Source organism: Neoarius graeffei, chromosome 24 (genome assembly GCF_027579695.1).
Source record: "Neoarius graeffei isolate fNeoGra1 chromosome 24, fNeoGra1.pri, whole genome shotgun sequence".
NCBI lineage: Eukaryota > Metazoa > Chordata > Actinopteri > Siluriformes > Ariidae > Neoarius > Neoarius graeffei.
In genome coordinates this window covers 26,313,960-26,326,178 of record NC_083592.1, presented here as the reverse complement: position 1 = coordinate 26,326,178, position 12,219 = coordinate 26,313,960, and the positions used below count along the sequence as shown (strand labels likewise).

The 12,219-nt window shown below is 42.4% G+C and overlaps 1 protein-coding gene across 1 annotated transcript in view; it reads left to right on the top strand.

The window, feature by feature from the left end:
* Window positions 1-12,219, top strand: part of arb2a (ARB2 cotranscriptional regulator A) — a 310,752-nt gene that overhangs the window by 100,261 nt on the left and 198,272 nt on the right. The gene's annotated exons all lie outside the window — the stretch shown is intronic.

Here is a 12,219-nt window from a genome sequence, read left to right as displayed (position 1 = left end):
CCTTTGCAAATGTGGGTAAATAATTAATTGTTGATTTATTAAGGAAATAAAACAAAAGTGATTTAAGTTAACAAAAGAAATATGTATGTTGATGAATAGGAAAATAAAGGGTTTTTTTTGGGGGGAGGATAACACATTTTCTTAATTTTTTTCCCCAAAAAATATCATGAGAAAATCAAATCGTGAGCTCAGTATTGTGAATTGAATCGTGAATCGGGTGAACCGTTACATGCTGTCTAGACAGTTCAGAAGATGCACCGTCTGAATCGTGCCACTTCCACAACGAACTTGTTTGAGGAGAGGTTGCTATGAAGTGTTGCTAGCATTGGTGAAGCTGATTGTTAAACTACATTTAGCAGCAATGAGATTATTATGATTATTATTATATCCCTGCTCCGAAGGAGAGGGTGTACTGGTTTACCTCTGTCCATCCATCCATATCTCCGTATTTCCGTCCGTCTGAAACACCCTTTTTCTCAGCAACCACAAATCATAGCCACTTGGTTCCGAGCTTCAGCTTGGGGTTCTATACCGTTTGTACCGTTTTCAGGTCTGTCGCACATCAACTTCCTGTTTATCAACTGAATGTATTTACGAAACCTATAGGGTGGATTTTGACGCCATTTCAAGAAGGAAAATGCTATTTCAAAAGGACAGTTTACCAGGATGTTGTTTGTAATCCCTGGGGAGAGACACTGCTCTTTACTGACTTGTTTCAGAGTTAATTATTTGTTGAAGTCAACATTCATAATAAGTGTCCTGTTCCTTCGATTGCTTGCGTTCTGATATAAGCGAGAGCGGGGGATATGTACGTAAGTGAGCAGTAGCTGGGTTGTTTTACAATCAGGGTACGCAGGCTAAAAATCACATTTAACACTTATTATCTTCAATATCAAAAGGCTTGACTAAATAAACTTGGTTGTTTACTGTAGCCCTGTGATAGCTCTATTTACCATGCAAAAAAAAAAATTGGTGATAACGTTATTTTTGGTGAATGTATGGCAATATGTGTCATATTTAGCAAAATTACTCGTGTCGTTTAGAAAAAGTGCTTTTTTGACCACAGGTAGCTCCAAAAGGGATGCACTTAAATCATTCTTTATACCATAAAACACATATTTGGTTCCATATCATTGGAAACATCGTTAAGTTTTAATGTTGAATGCCAGTAAGTTTTCAGACTATTTTGATCAAATTAGTATGCAATTGTGTCAAAAAAAAAAGTCCTCTCCGAGACAGCTAATTTTTCAATATAAAATAACATATCTAAAAGGATTATTTTCATCCTAAAATGTGGTCAAGATATTGGGACATAAATATTAGAGACAACTAACACAAAGCTTACAGCCTTATATTTAAAAGCACTATGGAAGTAGCGGATTCTGACTTGTCAAAAAAAAACCGTCCTCTCCGAGAATCACTTCATTTGTTTCTCCCATCTTATAGCAGATTACACAAAACTACCATACACACACGTCAAAAAATTACCTGAAATCTGTTCTTTAACTTGTCCTTCACTTAAAAACTGGTACAGGAACCAGTTTGAATCAATTTGAATTTTGGACCCCTGTGACACAAACTTTGTACCCTGATTGTAAAACAACCCAGCTCACAGTTGATCTTGTTTAGTAAAGCATGATTTCTTTTCAAGATGAGCTCTGTGTAGTGAAGCGGCTACATTTCTCTGAAGGATCAAGTTTGAGCAGATTTAAAGATAAGTCTTGAATTATGATGTGTACAATTCATGTCTTCATCCACCTCATCTGCCTGCGAATAGTTTAGAACCTCCTACCTTTCTGGGAAAAAAAAAAAAAAAGCATTCCGTCAGCGTGCCTGTTTACCATTTATTATATCCAGAAGATACTGCAGTTTTGATTCATGGACCTTTAATTAAGCAGCTCTTGGATGCGTGCAGTGTTAGTGAAGTGGGTCATTCCACAATGGCCTGAAAGTCACATAAAGCACCGGGGAGGGACGAGCAGTTTTTCCACGTCTCGTCCTTCAGACGCATATATCCCATGCAGACGTGTACATTGCAGTGCTCTGAATAGTTGTTGGAGATTCTGCCAGTTGATGATTCATCAGTAAAGCAGTCACACGCTGCTTTAAACGGAGAAGTCCAGTTTATTGTGCCGGGTACTAACAGTTATTGATTGGTTTTATCTACCTTTCTCTGTTTGTTTTCTTGTTTGCTTCACAACAGCAAATTTGCTCAGTGTCAGGTTTTGGCAGCCAACCTGAATTTACTGATTACTACACTCGACGTGCCAGGAGTCTGTTTTTCTTTTTCTTCCTGTGCCAGTAGTTTTCAGACATGAAGAATGAGAGACAGTTATAGAGATCTCTCTCTCTCTCTCTCTGACCAGAATGTATTGAATGCTTTTTTATGTGACCCAGTTCCAACCTCTCTTGCTCTCTCTCTCTCTCTCTCCCCCCTTCCCTCCCTCTATCCTTTTCTACTGTCTTTGAAGTCCGCATGCTGATATTCCTCTATAGGAGACAGGGTGTGGAAGGTGAGGGTTGAACACGAGAACAAATGACCAAAAAAAAAAAAAAGATCAGAGCATAACAGTAATTGTGAATGCTTGTGGTACCATGCGCAAGCTGTGACAAGCAGAGAGCGTAGAGCAGGTAGCTCCAGTTCCCCAGCGTCACTGGTTTATTTATCGTCTTTTCTGTTTGTTACCAACTGAGCAGTGTCGGGGGATCTGACCTAGAAAGGTCCAATCGCTCTTAGTCAAGCCCTCAACCTCCTCCCGTGAGCCGAGGGGTGCCAGAGACTCAGTCATTTCCGGCAGAATGGGGAGCAGAGCTCACTCGCACAGCCGAAGGGCGACCCACTTCAGGGACGTGCACTACTGCCAGCCTGGCTTGTGTGCTGTGAGGGCAGGGAAGATGGGGCATAGTCCTCACTGAGAATAGTTCATGAGGTGTTAGGGCTGCCTCAACGGTCACCACTTTGTTATGCCCTGCGGGTTGGCAGGTGTTTTGGGGAAAGCACGAATTCCCCAACTTCTCTCTGTTCTTCCAGGGGTAGTTCAGAAAGCAAAACAAAGGTGAAGAATGAAACGATTGAGGTGATTGATGTGCTTTATTTCTACGGATATGCAATTATTTTTCACTTTCCGATTAAATGCAGACTCGGAGTGATCGTACTGGACCGTTTCAGCCAATTAAAAAGCTAGCTCATGATGATTAAACATTAAACAAATTATAGGGGTGGTCACACGGCACATATTTGCATCGATGCTGCACCGATGTATTTTGTTGCGATATATCTTACACCGGTGTAAATTTTGTGGAGCGTTCACACGTCACAAACCTGCTTACTAGAGAGAAGCGTGTTAGCACCGGTGCAGCCCCACTTGCGTTCACACGGCAGTTTTTGCGACCGTGCTATACGATAGTAATAATGCGGAAATGAAATATGCGCATGCGTGAAAATGTACTTCCTTTTCCCGGTTGTCATGGCATCACCAAGCGCCGGGAAAACAACGTGGATGAAGACACCAGTGTTGCCAGATACTGCTGACGTTTTCCAGCCCAAAATATGTTCAAATCCGCCAAAATGCACTTAAAACCGCCCAATCTGGCAACACTGGAAGACACGCAGTTCTGTTGTTGTTGATATTCGCCATTTCGGAAGCGCAGAATACCAGGATGCAAATTATGCAACGCCCGTATGTAATCAACTCTCGTCACGCGTAGCGAGTCTACCCCTGTAGCATTCAGACGTCCCATTTTATATATCGGTGCTGCCCCGCAAACTAGTGTTTACTCCGGAGTAAATTTCTTAAACCACCTCGCGAGCAGGGTTAGATTTGCACCGGTTTAAGCAGCTTTCAGGGGCTACACCGGTATAACTTTGTACCGTGTGAACGCTCTACCGGGGCAGCCCCGGTGCTACACCGGAGTAAAAGTTGCCGTGTGAACACCCCTTGAGCAAAGTCAGCAAATCTTAAGCGGGGATGGGAGGTTCGATTCAGTCTGCCGAGCCGATTCTTTCAAACCATTTCGGTGAATAAAACGGATGATTTGACGGAGTCAGTTAGTCACTGATCAGATGATTTTATCCTCAGTGACTTAACCTCGCGGATAGCCGAAGGCGCAGCACTCACGGTAGAAAGCACCTTGCACTTCAGAAAGACGAGAGTCAAACGCTAGCTTGTAAGTGCTACGGTGGTTTTGGGTATTTAGAAAAAAAAAAAAGTTTCAACCGAAGTGCATGGACACTACTGAAGGTGATCGTTAATTTCAAACCTAAGCGCATGAGTAATAAAACCAACAGTTGAATGCCGTAAGTGAAGTAAGTACAGAGAGTTAGTGTTATCGTAGGTACAGTCTGAAGAGGAAGGTCTTTAGTTTCACTTTCACCAAGGGCAGTATAAAGCCCCGAAATTGCACCCCATAAAATCCCAGCCTGTGCATATGTATGCTTGGACAGTAGCCTGGAGAACTCTTAAACTAATAACACCGACATGGCGTGGACACCGCACGCAGTTTAATTCGGACGGCTTTATGAACCATTTCGACTGACTGATTTTAACAATTTGTTGGAGTTGGGCATTGCTAGTTTTAAATTTCAAACAGTTGTCTGTGTTTTGTTTTAAGAATTTAGCCCCTAATGACTATTTCCAAGTGGTTATGAATCATACACCAGTGGTTCCTGTGCTTTTCTGGTGGCCACCTCTGAGCAGAATATCAATCTTTTTACTGAACTGGAACTGTGCTGGAGGCTATCGTGGGAACAATTGTATCCAAAAACAAAAACAACGAGCAAGCGAGCCTCTCCGCAGCTGAAGACGCCACAAGGCCAGTGAGAGATGACTCCCTGGGCTCCTGCCCTCGGTTGTAAATAGCCTCATTCTGCATCCGCAGGAAGCACCAGCCTGACAGAAGCCCCTGCAGCGCTAGACTGCGTTGCTTTGTGGCTATGGGAGATTGATAAATAAGCACCGCTTCTCGGTCAGTGAAACATGCATCCATCTCCGATATAATCATAAACACTACTTTAGCTCTGAGACGTTGTGGGCTTTGTTTAAAGTCTGACTCTGGTTTACGAAGCCTGCTTCCTGTCTTGCATGCTAATGCACATCGTACAGCTGACGTGGGTGTTGGTTTGACATGTGAAGCATCTGGATGTCCCTCTGATTTTCAGTGTCAGATATCAACTCTGACTGTTGGCTTGGTTTGCGCAGAGCAACAGCTTCTGAACTTCGTCACTTCATCAAACGTTTCCTTTTGGTCTTTGTCCTCTTTTGGAAGTGAAGATGAACTAGAGAAGCGAGCCTATGTTCTGGGGGCATGCTTAACCTTTTGCTGTTGTTGGAGGAAGGGTACTAGGAGTCTCTTCAGGTTTTCGTGTTCAATTAAAATTCTGCGGCTTTTTTAGCAAGCTTTTTGAAGTTGGCCTCGGGCCTCGAAAGACTCATCAACGGCAGTAGGCTAGATTGCATACAGGTACCTGCAATGTTATTTCAAATGGCTTAATTAGTTTCTGACTGCAGAGTCTGACGGATTTACACGGCACAGCACATTATTCACTTGAGAAAATGATTGAAACCATGTGACATGGGCACTCTTTGCCCCTGGTTTTGCTTTCTGGGTCATGCTCTTTCGCTGCTTATTACCATGTGGAATAGATTCCCACTTTATCACCATCACTTGTTGGTCACATGGTACACATTGAATTAAACAGAAATTTGCACTGTGATATTTTACACTCACTCGCAAATGATGTTTTTAATGAAATATTTCCTTCCATTTAATAGAACTTGTTCTTTATTAACTTTGACACAATGGGCTTAGTTCTGAAAAGCCTGTTTTACAGAACGCTTTTCTTCACGATGTGTACTGTTGCGTCTTTTCTGTTGTAGGCATCTCGCAGACTATCATGGATGCCACAGGGTTTCCCCTGATGCAGGATTCCTGCGTATTTGACGCAGATTAGAATCGAAATGCGTCCAAAAAATAAACGACTTGACGCGTGAAAAAAACCATCCATTTAGTTTTTTATATATTATTGGCCCTTTTCCACTACCCTTTTTCAGCTCACTTCAGCCCGACACGGCTCGCGTTTCAACTACCTCAAAGCAGCACGACTCAGCTCGCTTCAGCCCTGCTTAGCACCCAAAACTCACACGGTTTTGGAGTGGGGCTGAAGCGAGCCAAACCGAGCCGAGTGAGGCTGGGGGCATGAGCAGACACTCCCCTGTGCACTGATTGGTGAGGAGGAGTGTCCTCACATGCCCACACACGCCCCGCGAGCACGCTGGGATCTGTAAACACTGTAAACCCGGAAGAAGAATTACGAATTACGAGAATTTCTGAAGCCTTATGCGCCTCGCCTCATCTATACGCTCTTGCCAGTATCTGTCCGCGTTGTCGGTGACAACAAGCCACAGCACCAAGACCAGCAACACTAACGACTCCATGTCCTCCATGTTTATTGTTTACTGTCCGGGTCGTGAGACTACCGCTTAAAAAGTCACTGTCGCTGTTTGCGCCGCCTAACGACATTACGTGACGTCCACCCACTTTCGCTAACTCCACCCAATGTGTCCACCCACTTCCAGCCAGCACGGTTCAGCGCGGTTGTAGTCGAAATGCAACTCCAACAGCCCCACTCAGCTCGACTCAGCCCAACTCAGCGCGGCACGGCTCAGCCCGACTCAGCCGCGTTGGTAGTGGAAAAGCGGCATTAGTCATATTTATGTGTTTGGGTGTCTTTTTATCTTTCAGGGGAAAAAAAAATCAATAAATACAGGGTGTCCCGAAAAAATATACTCACATTTTGACTCCTCATAATTTAAAGAGTGAGTAAATTTTTTTGGGACACCCTCTATTGCTAGAAATACTAATTCCGATATCGGCGAGTTTGGCCGTCTAGAGGAGTTTTCCCCTAACCTAATACAGGGCTCGACGTTAACTTTTTAATTCGCTTGTCCAGTTGGACAAGCAGCAAGATTTTTCACTTGTCCTGACCATAAACTTTTTATTAGGATGTTGTTACGAGTTCAAAGTGGTTGGTTGTCACACCGGCTGAACAGAGCACCTCTAGCAAGTACCTGCCCTGGATTAAGTGCAATTAGTGCACGCATAAAAGGACACTGCGCACACCTACACGGTGCGAAATATTGCGTTGTTTATTACCATTACCAAGCCATTGTTATTGTATTGTCTTCCTGGTTATTGGTTCTCGTTTCCGATCTCGTCCTGCCCAGTTTAGTCCGTTTGTGCCTCTCTCGACCCTTTTGCCTGTTTGTTATTGATTCAGCCCGCTGTTTTGTTCTATATGCCTGTTTTGTTGATTTTATAATAAAGACACTCTTCCTGTACATACATTCGTCGCCTCTCCAATCAACCTGCGCTTACTGACACTGGTTAACCCTCTGGGGTCGAGAGCTTCTCCGGTGAAGCTCGACAGGTTTAGAATGAGTAGGTAATGTATTTCGATAAATATCTTCGAGTTTTTCATCATACAAGGCTGATAAACATATTGACAAACTTTATATTTTACACTTTCCTATGTGCCCACTGCCAAATAATAATATATTTTTAAAATGACCTAAATTAGATGAAACATAAAACTTGTCGCCTTACTCAGTCACACCGGAGTCAGAGCGCTGAGCTCCCACTTACGCATTCATAAAAGATGATTATCATGCCGTTACCATTGTGAATAACTTTGACACTCCCGGTTTCGATTGGTCTCTCTTTCGTGGTGGGAACGCCCACTGTAAACAGGATAAAATCTGTCAGACGTAGTTTAGGCTATTTGGAGGTAAAACTTGTTGCGAGATGGCACACAGATTTATGCGCTTCAGATGATTCAGGACAGTGAATCAGTTCATGATTCAGGACAGCGATTCAATTCAATCTTGTGAACTGCGATATTGATGATGAACGGTGCCTTTTTTTTTTTTTTTGGTACACTGACTCGATCCAGCCAAAGATCAACTCGAGTAAGTGTAAATATTTCTTCTATTTATTATGAGCAGATCGGTTGATATGTGTGCGCTGTTGTGCGTACACAGGAAAAATGACTGAGCAATTTTCCCAGAGTTAAAAGTATTTTCCTCAAAAATAGCTAATTTTGCTCCATTTTGAGTTGAGAGAGTAAAATTTGGAGTTGGAGTGGGAGCGAAATTACAGAGTAATTGTGTAACAGAGTTGGTTGTGGCTTTGAACTGAATAAAATAGTACAAGAGTTCATTTCAAGACACTGAATAGGGTCAAATACCAAAATAAAGTCAAATACCAGATAAATGAAGATGTTGTAAAAAGCAGTTGTAGAACTGTGTTGGAATGTGTGAAAAAACATGACCTTACCCATTGGGACTTGACCTGATGGGATCAAGAGTTGGCAGTGGGAGGGGTTTTCACTCTTCTCATCGAATGGAATGGAATTTTTTACCCTTCTCATTGAAACCCCCTCCCACTGCCAACCCTTTATCCCAAAACAACAGGACATACATTTTTGATGGACAGTTAGTTGTCCAAGTCAGTGGAGCAGATTTAAATTTTTGTGCTTGATCCATTCCTAAGACTGAACAGAATCACCTCAAGAGATCAAAACGGTTTGACAGAATGGGTGAGGTTAGGGCTGCGCGGTATACACGGTATGACGGTAGAAACGATATAAATTTGGCCACGGTAGAGATTTGTGCTCTGTCATCATACCGTCGATGACGTCATCACACCTGCCTCTGTGTGAAAATGAACGGCGGAGAAGGAGGAGCTAGTCAAAACAACGGTGCTACAGCCGTGATTTGGACGTGGTTCGGGTTTAAAAAGTCGGATGTTGAGCAGAAAAATGTCATCTGCAAAGTGTGTGGAGTAACTGTGACCGCCAACAAAGGTAACACAAGCAATTTATTTCACCATTTGAAATCAAAACATGTGCTCGAGTATGCAGAGAGCCAGAGGCTGCGCTCGGCTCAAACACCGGCTCAGTCTACGCACACGGGAGGAAAGAAAAAAGTTTCCCCCGCGACCCAACAACAGACCTCCATTGCGCAAGCCTTTTCCAAGAGTACTCCTTATGACAGAAAGAGCACGCGGTGGAATGACATAACAAGAGCCATCACAACACACTTGTGCAAAGACATGGTCCCTTTCCAAACGGTTGTGTTTCTGGCTAACAACCTGTAAAAGAGGATGGGAACTTGGGGAAGCAAGTGAACTGGAGTAAACACTAAAGTTCAGTGTTGCAGCTTGTGATTTTAATTTGAAATATGCTGCTTTTTGTTGTTGTTTTTTACTGAAAAGATGCTAAGTGCACTGTAAAGCCTCGGTCACAACCGGCCGTACGTGCTCCTACAGCCGGTCTACGTGCAAGAAACGCACGGAGGGCGCACGTGAAATGCATGGAGGGCGCGCGTGTGACGTGCTGATTTTCGAGCCGTAGACTGGCCGCAGACCGGCCGCAGAGGTTCTTTGTCATGTCAAACAAACTCTACGGGCGCTTACGTTTTTTTCAGGTTGCAAGACAAACTTGCGGCCAACGCACGTCTTTCTCCACGAACAAAAAAAACGCAGCGATTTGGGAAACGCCAAAAAATGGTACGTCCGGTTGTGACCTAGGCTTTAGTTATTGTTCAGTCAGTCAGTGACACTTTTGCACAACAGACAAAACAAAATAAAAGTCTGTTCTGTGTACTTGAAGTAGTGTTATTTAGAATTGTATTTTTGTGTTCTTTAAGACGTGGAACATTTGTTTGGTAACTTTTGCACGATTTTGGATTAGAGAAGAAAACCTGATTGTTAGCAACCAAAGTTCAGTGTCCGTGTTTGTAGCTTGATTGTAATTTGAAATATGAAACCAAATGTTCAGTGACCAGTTTTTGCACAAGAGAACAAAAGCCTGTTCTGTCTGTGTGCTTGAAGTAGTGTGATTTAGAATATCTATTTATTAGGGCTGTCGAAGTTAACGCGATAATAACGCATTAACGCGATCTCAATTTATCGCGATTTAAAAAAATGGTGCCGTTAATGCAAATTCTAATTTGGCCCTGCGAGTCACCCGTAGTTCATGTTGAGGCTTGTTGCACGCTGCTTCAATAAGAGTAAGTGATGGAGAAAGGTCTGTTAAACGGGAAGTTTCATTTCAGAAGAAGAGTGTGAGTGATATCCCTTTTCCACCAAATCAGTTCCAGGGCTGGTTCGGGGCCGGTGCTGGTTCACAACTCGTTCAACTTGCGAGCCAGCTGAGAACCAGTTTGCTTTTCCATAGCTTGCGGTGCTAAGGGGAGCCACGTCATTACGTCGCTGTATACGTCAGTTACGTCGCTGCGTTTGCATAAACCTTGGCGCGAACTTCGAAGCAACAACAACACAGAGAAGAAGAAGCAGCAACAACAACAATAATGGATGACTTCACGTTTGTACAGCTGTTGCTTCTCGTCGCTTAAAAATGGTGATCTTTCGCGGTCTTGTTATTGTTGTTGGTCTTAACAACTCCGCCCCCCCGCTGACGTAAGCGGTTCTTTCCTCTGGCCCAGCAGAGAGTTGGTGCTAGCCTGGAACCGGTTTTTCTGGCCCCAGAGCCAGTTCTTTGTCAGTGGAAACAGAAAACCCGGTTCCAAACTAAGCACTGGAACTGCTTTGGTGGAAAAGGGGCATGAGTTGGTTTTGGTATGCACTTTGCAGTTCTAAAATACTTTTGTAAAGTGAGACGTCAGTATGCTGTAGCACTGTGATACGACGCTAAATGTCTTTCTTGAAGTCCAACTGCAATTTATTTTTGTTTGCACAGCACTGTGAAGTCCTATAGGCTGTGACTGAATACAACTCCAGCACAATTGAAGTTTTATTTCATTTTTATTTCCTTTTGTCACACACGTCTGAACTGAGACACAGTAGTATGTGACTCCATGTTTTATATTTGAGACTACAGCTCCCTAATCCATCACAAAATCCAATTTTGTGTTTTGTATGTTCAGTACTGCCTAGTATGTGAGTGAATAAACTCCCCTACCATTTTCTCTTGTCCCAGCAGTTTTTAACAAGTACTTTTAGCATAAAATGTGTTCAGCATTTTAATTGTAACATTTCACTTTAAAAGCCTTTACATAGATTTAAAAAAAATGCAATTAATCGCGATTAACTATATGAAATTCTGAGATTAATCGCGATTAAATGTTTTAATCGTTTGACAGCCCTACTATTTATTTTTTGTGTTCTTTAAGATGTGGAAAATTTAATGTTTGGTGTCTTTTTTGCACTATTTTGGATTACAGAACCTTTTTGCCATTTGCCTGATAGAAAACCTCTCTTATTTGAAGTACTGTTTACAACATCTACTTTATTTCTGTAAGAATTTTGTACTTCTGAGGTGCGATCCTTACTTCTGTTGTTCTTCTGCACAATAAATGCTCAAAAAAATGACATTATATCTTTGTTGTTGTTTAAATCAATTTAGCTTTGCTAAGGGACTACAAAACCCATTCAGAAACACTTCCATTACAAGTTTTACACCTCGATATATACCGTTACCGTGAAGAGATTCAATTTATACCGTGATATGAATTTTGGGTCATACCGCCCAGCCCTAGGTAAGGTCATGTTTTTTCACACATTCCAACACTGTTCTAAAACTGCTTTTACAACATCATTTATCTTTTTTTTTTTTTTTTAAAGTACAATCATGACATACATTCTACATAGATATGATTGTAGCTGAACTTGTGCAGAATACAAAAGTCACATGACTTTGAAAATACTGCTTAGATTAAAATTGACGACAAAATCCGAGCATACTAAAACAGAGTGCCAGAAAATACGCTCAGACCCCAGAGGGTTAACGAAGGTTATCAAAAAGCAGTTATAGTTATGATAAGCGTTATGCTTTAATGACTGTCACTCACCAAGTGCTATTGTTATTGAAAAATTATTGTACGTGTATAAACTAAGGGCCTCTGCATGCTCTTGCGACAAGGCTTTCGCAGATAGCTTTTCGCAGACAGTTGTAATTTATTGTTGAGCAGGGAGTAATAGGCGTGTGCAATGTTATTCACCGCCACAACGCAAGGGGGCGCGAAATCGCTAGGAGTAGTTGGTGGGTGTGGTTAGTGGAGTGTTTATCCTCCGGTTACTTATAATGACTAGAACTGGAGTCGTATAGATGTACGTACTTCCTCGATCAACCGCTCTTCGTGTTGCTCCATCTTCGCTCGTGTTTTTAAAAATGGCGGTAGTGAAAACAAACCAAACCGGGAA